We start from the raw sequence: 12,634 nt of genomic DNA on the forward strand, positions 1-12,634 counted from the left end.
TGAGTTATAAAAAAAAGCAAACTAAATATTGACTATCTGGGATTGAAAACCAGCAAGAGAAAGAATATGAAAGAAAATTAAAATGGGCTAGAGATGGAGTTAGTTGAAGCAAACACAACTTCATCACCACTCTTCAGATGAAAACACTGATGCAGAATCTTAAGAAAAAACAAATGTGTAGGCAGAGTGTACTATGTACCAGAGGCATAACACGTGTTCTTAAGTACTGTACTCATAGTCCTATCCCTTTACAGTGTTCATATTTTTCCATTCAGTTATCAGTCATTCATTTAGTTCATTCACCTATTTACTCTGCAAGTAAATAGCATCTAGTTTGATCCAGACCTTGCACTAGACTCCTAGGACATAAAGATGAAAAAGACAATATTTTATTCTCTTCAATGGAGATCAGCTAGTAAAAGGAAAAGCAAAAATAAAGTACTACCTGAATTGAGGCTGACATAAAATCACTAATTCTAAGACATATCTCCTAAAAGTCACATTCAGCAAATCTCCGGCTCTGGAACCTATTTTTTAATAAACAACACTGCAGATGCAAAAACAGTCACTTTATGACTTCTTACAGAGAAGAGAATAACTCCATTTGCACAGGGGTGATGTCTTTGTTTCTCTGTAAAGACTCTTCCAACATTAGTAATGTCAACAGAAAACTCTGGCACCATTATCCACATATAAGCATATGTTTGTTTGTTCCTACTTGCCTGACAAATTTCTATGTAAATTATAAAATTTACTTACAGAATGTGTTGGTGTTCAAGTGTCAAGTTTTTTTTTTTTAATATTCTATTATAGTAGTGACACTTATCAATAACATGGTCCAGTTTATTGAGGTTTCTGGGATAATTTTGTAACATTTGGGAAACCCAAGACATCAATTTGAAAAATTTCATAATTTCAGATAAAAAGAAAAAGATTATGAATGATCTAGATTCATTTTATCCCTAAGATGAAAGAATTCTGACATATCAATGTTAATCATTTGTTAATCTTTGAATCATCATTGTTAATGTTTAAAAGACTCACTATCTGAAATATTCAAATCAAATCTATACTGTTAGTCAACTGTGATTATGAAGTTGTCAAGATGATAGAGATCTAAATAAATGACTGGTCATTGTTCCTTTAACAAGACACCATTAATTTGTTTATATTTTATTGATTTTATTTGTTATTATTGGATAGCTTTATTTTAGAAAACACATTCTTTGACATATTTGCAATGATAAATATTTCTATATAATTTTAATTAATTATAATCTGAATTCATGAGAAACATTAAAACCATTCACAGGTTTTAAAATAAAGCAAACATAAATTTTATAAGCACTTGATCTAGCTCAACTGATATAGCAAATGGATATTTGAGATTTCTACAGGATCATTAGCTATGTTGTATGGATATAGCAGGCCCAGCCAGGGCTATGTAATCGTATAACTTCAGGGAACACCATATTGAACAAAATGATGCCCTGGGAATATATATCATTTTAATCAAGAACCAGCATTGACTAGCACAAGTTAGAAATCATATATCAAATTTGTTTTTATTGTTTATATACCTTATTGCCTTAATGATTTCAGTTAGTAAGATCCATAATTGCAGTAAAAGCCTCTGTATTTCCTACCTGATACTATTTGACATCCCTTAAACAATAGTATTCTATCTTACATTTCTCAATTTAGGTTCCACGAATTAACTTACTCCTAAGTCTAAAGATATACAATATTATTGCCACAACCACTGCCTTACAATTTTCACCATTTCTGTTAATACCAAAACTGCACTAGCACCAACTTTCAGCTTAGATTTCCTGATTTTATATTTTTTGCCCAGTGGATTTACTTCCTCTGAGTGTTATACACTATAACCTGATATGAATTTATCTTCAAAGCTGAGTTGTGTGCATTTGACTGACAGCTGATGCAGACTCAGTGATTAGGTTGATTTGTCAGTGCATTTTCTATTTTGATTTCTCCCACAGTACTCAACTGATCCTATTGAAACAGTGAAATCACTAAATGTCATATAATATTTAATAGCAGTTACAAATGCAAAAGGAGTGAAATATCAAATACCATACTTTAGAAAGGGACAGTCTTCAACTAAACTGGAAATATAACTTAAAAATGGACATTGACAAATTTTCATTGGGGTTGTCCACTAAGGTCCTTTTTAAAGCTCATAGTCATAAACCACCTCCCTCTTGTCACTAAGCCATTCACCTCTACTGACACCATATGCACAGTCTATGCTCTATTTTCTAAATCCTGCTTCTTTTAGGACTCCCTGGTGGCACAGGGGTTAAAGTCTCAGCACTATCAAGCTATTATCAGTCATTGTGGCTTGAGTTCAATCCCTGGCCAGGGAGCTAACCCACATGGAGCAGGTATTGCCTGTGTCGCCCACTGCTCCCCCAAGCAGTATATATCAGTAAATCTGCCAGTTCTGCTCCCTATTCTGTCTCTGGTGAATCCTCTCACCACCCCCACCTCTGGCCTACAACCCAGTTCTTGTATGCATACATAAATAAAAATAAATCTTTAAAAAAAAAAAAAAACCCTGCTTCTTTTGACCCTACTGGATTGTGCAGTCTTAACTTAGATACAACTTCTATTCCATGCATACAGTTGTTCTTTTACTTCAAAGCTTACAGTTTTCTTTATGATTGTTCCATAACTTAATAGGCAATTGCTGTTTAATATTTTATGCTCCACAAATTTGAGAAGTAGTTTGGGAACACACATTAAATACTCGGAATGATGATAAGCACTAGGTTGCAATGAAAAGGTGAAAAATGTTAGATCATAATTTGCCTTCAAGAAGCTTATAGTCTAACTGGGAAAGAAAACATGAAAATCAAATAACAAAATTGTAATAATTATGTTATTATATATAATAATGGAAAAAATCTAAGGTTTAATGGATTGGAGAATAACTATTAGGGCAATTTATGTAAGCATAGCTGATAGGTAGGCAAGGAAGAGACTATTCTGTTACATGCAATATTACAAATGTAATAATGAGATAGTTGAGCAGAAAAATCACCATGAGTAATTTTTAATTAAAAAGAAGCATTTGTTTAAGAAAGAAGATGGGGCACAATTTAGAAGGAATGCAAGGTTTAAATTACTCAGGACCATAAATAAATCATCTTGCCTCTATATGGTAGACATCTAGGAACTATGAAATATTTTGGAAATGGATATTAATATATTCATTTATCTAGAGATAGTATAAAGGATGGCCTGGAGAATATGAAAGTAACAGGGAGACTGTTTAACGTGTAACAGTTCCTAGCTTGCAATGATAACTGCAGAATCAACAGAGTAGCCATGGGAAGAGAAAGATGAGCTATTTTGAAGGAATAATACTCATTTAATTAATTAACTTGGAAAGAAGAGGAAAATGGGGAAGTTAAAGATGATCCTTAGGTTTTTGAGTTGGGAAAATGATAGTGCCTTTAGATACCAGTTTTGGAGAGCCATTTAGAGGTACACATGAACTAATCCTTATGAAAAGACAACTGTTGAGCAATACACACACATGGAATTCAGAAACATAAGCCTGGAGTTTAAAAAGAGATGCATTTGGGCCTCCCCTGGTGGTGCAGCGGTTGAGAGCTGGTTTGCGAAGCTGCCCGCAGCCTGTACAGCGCCGGTTCGATCCCCGGCTGCCGGCAAGGGTCCCACATGGCGCCCAGACCTCTCCTTGGTCTGCCTGCTCTGTTCCCCGCTCTGGCTCTGGTGAATTCTCTCATCCTCCTGAGCTTCTGACTGTACCCAGTGCTTGTATGTATGTATGTATGTATGTATAAATAAATAAATAAATAAATAAATAAATAAATAAATCGATCTAAAAAAAAAAGAGAAGCATTTTCTGGAGGTGCACAGATTGGTTAGACAGCTCATATATGCTTTTTGAAACTACAAGAAGAAAAGCAGACAAATAGAGATGAGCAGTCTAAAGTAACAATCAGTGCAGAGTAATTTCTTTATCAAATATATATATGGTATATATTATAACAAATATATCCAATATTTGTATTGCATTTTATATGAATATCATGAAGCAATATGCCAAATAAACAAACCTCTGAGCAGTTTACTACAGAAGACAAACAAGACCTTAATGTCTGCTTGAACAAAGACTGTTACCTAAGTATCTACAATTTTACAAAGTATCTACAATCTACAAAGACTGATACCTAAGTATCTACAATTTTACAAAGTTAATATAAAAAGTTCGCATTTGAGTTGTAGAGTTTGGACTTTAAAAAAATTATTTACCAATTTATTGAGCTTTATAATTGATTACTTTATAATTGATTTATTTAATATTTTTCATTGTGGTAATACTAGAATACCCCCATCAGCATTTACCAAATGTAAGTAGTCAATATATGGTTTCATATGTGAAGGACATGAATATCGTAACCATTGCTGTAAAATATACAATTGAAATATTATAAAAAATTCTAAAGAAAAGATGTTTTATGGTTATGTCATAGAATAGTAATGGCATTATTTTCCTGATATGTTAAGATTAACTGTGTGAAATTTTAAAGATTTTAGTCAAATATTGACAATTTTGCATCTTTCACTTATAGTTTATAACCATATTTTTAAAAGATTACTGAATTTTAAATCCAAATTAAAAAGTTAGAGTATCCCAACAAAAATGTCCTAGTTTTACTTTTTTTTGACTTATGAATATTCTTTTATTTATTTTTTTAAAGATTTATTTATTTATGCATACAAGAGCTGGGGTACAGGCCAGAGATGCGGGGTGGGTGAGAGGATTCATCAGAGACAGAGTGGGGAACAGAACAGGCAGACTGACTGAACAGGTACACTGCTGAGGGGAGCAGTGGGAAAGTCAGGAGAGGTCTGCTGTGCCATGTGCGTTGCTCCCGGGCCGGCCGGGGATCAAACATATGCTGCAGGGACTGCAGATTGCTTCATAGTGCGGTGCATAACCCCTTGCGCCATCAGAGAGGTCCACGAATATTCTTTTATCAACTATATTTAAATCTCAAAAATATTTACTAAATTATATTTAATTTATAATTATAAAATCATACAATGACTAATATAAACAAAAAAGATGAAGATTTGATAATTATTTGACAATTTGGACAAAATACACAATTTAACAAATAGTAAAAACAAAAAGATACAACTATGTCCACTTAACATTGTGTTTATATTAATTCTACTTAACAAGATAATGTCAAATTTTATTTTACTTTATACTCTGTGGACACAAAGTTCTTGTATTTAAATGCTAAACAAAAGGTACAAAAATTACTTCTAAAATATTTATCTATTTTTAAAATAGATTGGACAATTCAACATCAGCACATCATGAAGTTCAGTACAAAACAGATTTTCTTCTTCCAGGGAAGACACTAACATAATGTACTACTTACTAAATGCATGCATTTGATATAAGAAAATTATGGTAATGTGACATTCCTACTACATGATGGAATATTCTTTTAGATAGTGAAACATATTAATAACACACATGATAGAGTTCTTTTTGGTTCTTGACATTTAGAACTAAATTTTTCAAAGGTTGTCCTTATTATATATGTGTACAGTAAGTGTAAACCACACCATGCATACAAACAAATGTCTCTGAGCCTTTGCCTGACTGAGTACACTTTTATACAAGTCAACAGGTGATCACAGGTTTCGAGATCCTTTAAATACAAAGCCTTTTTTAATTTTTTAAAAAGATTTATTTATTTAAGCATACAACAACTGTGGTACAGGTCAGAGGTGTGGGGGGTGAGAGGATTCACCAGAGACAGAGTGGGGAGCAGAACAGGCAGACTGCATGAAATACGCTGCTAGGGAGAGCAGTGGACGAATCAGGAGAGGTCTGCTAAGACATGTGGGTCACCTCCCTGGCCAGGGATTGAACTTGTGCTGCAGTGCCTGCCAATAGCTTTATAGTGTTGTGTTTAACCCCTTGCACCACCAGGGAGACCCCTAAATACAAAGCATTTAAAAAAAACAATGAAAACATTTTTTGAGAAATGATTTGTACTGGCACAGCCTTTTGAGATAAGACTGTTCTCGTATTGATAAAAGTATTTGGGGGAAAAACATGGTTAAAGAGCTACTCAAAATATAATACAGTATTGCCTCCTGCTAAAACTGCACAAAGTAATATTTATAAAGAATCTGATGTGTATGCCCATATATATTATGGCTATCCACGCTCATTTGTATACAGATCTAGTTGTTAAACATGTACATGTATTCATAGGATACATATACATATATACATACATATTTTTACTACTAAAGTTAAACAACATATTAAGGAAGTTACTATAAAAGTTTTGTTGTCACCAATTTGATCTTTTGAATATTGTTATGAATTATATGAACCAACTTCCCACAAACACACCCACAAGTACAAACATGCAGTTTTTTTGCACATCATTTCGGGGTTTGATACAGCTCTGGAGTATAATCTGGAGTATAATCACAGAACTCTATAGATACTGCTTCCAAACTATGTATTAACAAGATTTTTCTCTTTGTAGATTTGGTTTAGATAGCATTGTGACTTTATTAAAAAATGTAAAATTTCCTCATGTAAATAAATAATTTTTACATATTCATTATCAATATTTTTGTGAGCTTACCTAGAAGCAGTAAAATAACACAGAACTCCTGTATGGAAGTTAGAATGCTTGGATATTTAAGTTTTCTCTCCCTAAGTTATTGGTTCATTTATAAATTATGTGACTTCTCTGTGCCTCCATTACCTTGTCTTTCTTATCAAAACTAGCAACACTCATTAAGCATATAAAAGTGATCATAAAATCCTTAAAATTGTGCCTGCTAATTAAAAATATTAATTATGGGGAACCATTATTATTATTTTTGAAGCCTATCTTTTAAGGCAATGATATGGTTGCTGCTCTCTGTCTTCTATTTGGTCATGTGCTAAATTATCCTTTTTAATATTTCATTGTATCCCATTGCTCTAATTTATAGAGTATTAAAATTTCTACTTGTGATTGAAAAATAATGGGATTCAATTGTGTATTTGCTTTGGTTTGTTTTATTTCACTTGCCTTGCTAAGTATTATTACTTCCACAGAATGAACTCCATGAATTAGTACAATTTAAACAGCAATTGGCATTATGATAACATATATTCCACGGCAAAATGTTGTCAGGTGAATTAGAAATCATGTATCTACTATCATAATTTATTTCCCTACCTAAAAAAGTTAGGTATGTGCTATAATTTAAAAGATAAGATCTCTGTGAAGTTTATACTTTGAATATAACAAATCTTGAATTAAACAAATCTCTAGAAATTTAACTAATGTTTCATGCTGAAATTTGATGAATGCTTGAAAGTTCCAACTTACTTTGCATAATTGACTTATTATTATAAGAAATTAGAAAAGTACTATTTTAATAACTCTATTAACTCAAATTTTGTCATAAATTCCACATTATTAATCAGTACAATGTGGATTATGATTCTGAAGCCAATTTGTCTTAAACAATATACATTTAGAAGTACAGTGCAATAAAAATCAATCTATATGCTACTTAGTATTTTTATTAAAAATAATTTGGTTAACTCAGGTGTTTATCAGCGCATCATTTAAAAATTTACCCAGAGACTGGTATAAGAGAACTAGACTAGAAGATCAGGGCATCACAACCAGTCACATTTTTTTTGTAGGCAAGGGTTTTCATTTTTACAAATCTCAGCTTAATGCCTTATATGAGCTGATAAAGTTTGATGAGATTTGGATAGCAAATAGGGCCTAATGTCAATTTTATTTTTTAAAGGTTTATTTATTTATGCATACAAGAGCTGGGGTGTAAGCCAGAGATGCGGGCAGTAAAAGGATTCACAAAGACAGAGTGGGAAACAGAACTGGCTGATTTACTGAAATACACTGCTGAGGGGAGCAGGGGGTAAGTCAAGAGAGGTCTGCTGCACCATGTGTGTTTGCTCCCTGGGCAGCTGGGGATCGAACTCATGCTGCAGAGGCTGAGAACACCTTCATAGGTTGTGTTTTAACCCCTTGTGCCCCAGGGAGGCCCTCCAGTGTCAATTTTAATCAAAATGAAAACTCCATTTTCATCTGACCATAGGTTAGATATCATGAATGAAGATAGAGGTCGTGGTAGCCCACTTGCCAAGTTCTGGCTGCTGCAAAGTTATATAGATAAATAAGATCCTTTGTACCTCAAAATACATGCACAAACACACACACAGTGCACACATACACACATATAAATTGCTTATGGTCATCAGTAAAATAATCCATAACAATAATTTCTGGTGCATATTTATTTTTTTTATAGAGGCATGTTTTATTTATTTGTTTGTTTGTTTGTTTTGTTTATGCATGCATTGGGTACAGTCAGAAGCGCTGGAGGGTGAGAGAATTCACCAGAGCCAGAGCAGGGAGCAGAGCAGGCAGAAGGACCGAAGTACACTGCTGAGGGGAGCAGCGGGCGGCAGGAGAGGTCTGCGCGCCATGCGGGACCCTCCTCCAGTGGCCGGGGAGCAGCCGGGGATCGAACCGGCGCCCTAGAGGCCGCGGGCAGCTTCGCAACCCAGCGCTCAACCGCTGCGCCACCAGGGAGGCCCATGCATATTTATTTTGAAAATAAATTTTAATGAATAATGATGGCATTCCACCAAGGTGTATTTCACCTAATGAAAGAATACATATAATTCTGGTTTTTAAATAGAAATAATTTTACACAAAAAAATCCAAATTATTTTATATTACTGGTTTATATCATATGAGAAAATATTTTAGGCTTAGAATATTTTTTGCTTCACACAATAGATATCTGATTCTCCCTAAATGACAGAGTATGAATGAACATGATTTGTGAGGGATGCTGATCTAGGAGCTTAAGAATTGTAGTGATGTCTTAGTTAACTTTGGGCCCCTCTCTAAGAGCTAACTCATTGATGATGACAGAAATTATCACCCATGACAAACTGGACAAAATTATACCTTTGACGGTAGTTAGTATAGCATTCAGTTCAAACATTTACTGAGTATTCATTTTTTTCTAGTATGAAAAGCAGTGTAGGTTCCATTATAAAATTTTCAGACATTTAACCTTCAATGAAATTTTTATGGTCAAGAATCATTTGCAAGATGTCTTACCAATATTGTGATCTAATTTCTGATCATAGAAAACAATGGAGAAAATGTTACAAAACTCTCAGCTTCTAATTCAATTTGCATCCTGTTTTAGTCCAAGGCACAGACTATATTCTTCAGGAAGTGGGCTAGGAGATGGAGATCTGTGTGAAACAGTGTTATCAACAAATGCTTAAGGGATCAATCCCTGTGAAAGGGAAAGTCAGAAAGCAGCACAGTACAGAGGGGGCAACCAAACTGTGATGAAGTCACATGAGGTCTGAAACAACTTTATGAGAAATTCTGTAACTGGGATGGACCTCAAGAGTTTTCTCCAAAGGAAGTCTAAACCTCTTGGACCAGTAGCTACATTTTAGCAGAAGCAATCTCCTTAGGAGGCTGGCAACTGAGGCCTATCTTAGGCATAATTTGCAGCAGGTAAAGAAGCAAGTCCTTCATTTCTGAAGGGGACTGCATCATGTATCACACTGTCTGAACAGTGAGTTAATAGCCAGAATCACTCTTAAACATGTAGTGGCCTTTGTCTGACTGAACAGTAGCTGGCAAGTTGATAGCCAACCTCTGACATTGATCATTTTATCATTACCGTGGTTCTCTCTTACAATCATAGAAATTATCTAATCACAAAACAGAATAGGCATGAACACCATCAAATCATAGGTTTGGCCATCATTTCTTAGAATTCTGAGAGAAGGAACATCAATTAGTTGGTATAACAATCAAGTTGCAAGATTTGGTGCAGATTATGACATGCACTGAACTCCAGTGCCAAGGCGGTGGAAAGAATAGACTCTGCATGGACCTGAAGTCCAACTTTTCAAACTTTGTGCTGATGACAGTTGGCACCTTCCCACAGGAAGGAAGCATCCTGTTGCAATTTGCCCGTCATTGGGTTAGAATTTCTAATTCGTAGAGAGGCGCTGTGTGTTTTAGTAAAAGTCTAGTTTTAATTGTTATTCTCACTTATAAACACTGTGAACATATATGCAGTTCTTTTTTTTTTAATTCCTTTTCTTTTCTCATTCAGATGTCAATAATGACTATGTTGGTAGAGGCCAAAGAATTCCATTTTTGTACTATCAGCCTAATGGATTGCATATTGTCTAGAATCACTACATAAAACACACATATATCACGTGATAGCTTTCTTATTTATACCACTACAAAAAATAATGCCAGAGAAAGCACAGAAGTATAAAATGAATTTTATTAGTCAACTTAAGCATTCTGAATTTTTGTTTGGTTTTCAGAACACATAAAAATTTCCAATACAGAATTCTATGAGATTAGGAATTTATAAAGAAAATTTTGTATGAAAAGTATTAAGTAATTTATATCTATTTGTATTAAAAAGTCAACATGTTCATGAATTATACCAAATGTATACTGATTTAATCATATTTATTATAAATTTTGATCTGCATTTCTATTCTTTACAGACTGCTGACATAAAAATGAGTAATAATGATAAAAAATGTTCCCAGAACTTTGAAAGTTTATATCTGTGTTCTAATGTATTTATTTATGTGAAATTATTTACAGAGGCAACCCATTTCCACTCTTCTTCAATTCAAATCAGAGTATTTAGGTAACAGTGCCACCTATTGCTGTAAAGTTAAAGTAACCTTATTATTATCATTTTCTTAGTATTTGATACTACAGTTCTTTTTTTTTTCCATTTCTTCCTTTTACTTTACATTTTCATCTTGATTTTTAAGTGACATTCAATATCAAGTAATTTAAATATATGAATGCTTTCAGGAAAACTAAATTGAAAAAGAGATTTACATAAAGGTTTAAATATACATTGGATCAATAACCAATATATAATTAAAATAATTTACACTTGAGTTTTTCAATCTTTCATGATAAAGTATGCCAGAAATTTGTAATTTCAATCAAATGTTATATCATTTTTGCACATAAATACTGGCTTCTGATTTTATCTTTAACAAACTATATAAAGTATACTTTAAGTAGACTGATTAGAAAAAGAAAATAAATTTTTTTTGCTGTGATAAAAATTGTGAATCCCTTTTCAAAAAACTGTTCATAGCATTAATTTTGATGTATATAGGATATGTAAATTATAATAGTTTGTACATTATATTTGCTTCATTTTTATAAAAATACAGTTCAAATTCACTGCACATAAACATTCATATAATATCAATCATATGTGTTCGATAATAGGCATGTGAATATTTTTTAATGTAAGTAAAAATAAAATATGTTTGCTTAATCTATGAGCTCATACACACACACACACACATACTGTGATGGTTGTGTATGCTAAAAATAATTGCACTGGACTTTCTAAAATGATGAAACTCTAAAAATGTAAAGGGAAGTTCTTGAATTTTCCAACAGCAAAGTCATCAATAAGAGAAATGCAGAATTGGATTTATTTCCTCAAAGTGATTGTGGTCTAAAGTGGTATATGTAGAGTCTGGAATTTAAAGATATTTTAGATGAGCAAAAGAAATTTGCTCATTTTTACTATATGCTTCTCAGCCCTTAGGGAAGACATCATAAATCATGAATTTCTAAAAGCTAATTATATAGATTACACGGTTTTTGAAATTATAACTACAAATTGTAGTTTGTGTATAGTCTTTGTAACCAAAACATAATTTTTTTCCAATTATCTTTTAATTTTTACATTAAATTACACTGAACTATTTTGGTGTTTATATTCTTTATATGAGAAACTAGTATTCTTGGATCATCTCAAACTGTGCCATTTAATTTTGAAGTAAACTGTATGAAAACTATATAAAGTCTGAATATTCTGAAATATCATTGGGTGACTAAAAGCTTATATAGCTATGTATAGCCAAATTCAGAAGATATTTAAGTTTAGTGAAAATATGGTCAAATACACATGTATTAAGGGAATAGATCTTTTTTTTTTTATTCTGGGTTCCTGAGTTATTTATACTTTGGGTAAAAATGTAATGAAGTACCCTACAGACCTGAATTTTGTTTATAATAGCTACCACTGTTCTTGACACATAGTAGGTGCTAAATATTTATCTTTTCAAGGTAAAAAGAAAAAATATATTTACGATTTGGAGGTGTCCTTAGGAGGATGAAAGATTCTTTTTTCCCCTCAATTTCAGCTTGCTTGTGATAATTGTTCTTATTTCATGCAATGAATGGATTATTTTAAACACAATGCCATTCTAGTATACACTGTCTTGCTGAAGTATGTGAAATCAGCTTTACATACTATATATTCTGAGGTTAAGAAAAAATAACTGGAAGTGCCCTATCACAAATCCTTGTTTATACTATATAAACATTATTTAATACTGTCAATATCTTGACAAACTTAAAAATTCCTCCTCTTAGGAATCATTGCTCATTATATCTCAACTGGAAAAATATAAGTAAGTATAAAGTAGAAAGGTTTAGGGGAACAATGAAAATAATAA

The sequence above is a fragment of the Talpa europaea genome, assembly GCF_964194135.1.
Source record: "Talpa europaea genome assembly, chromosome: 3".
Taxonomy (NCBI): domain Eukaryota; kingdom Metazoa; phylum Chordata; class Mammalia; order Eulipotyphla; family Talpidae; genus Talpa; species Talpa europaea.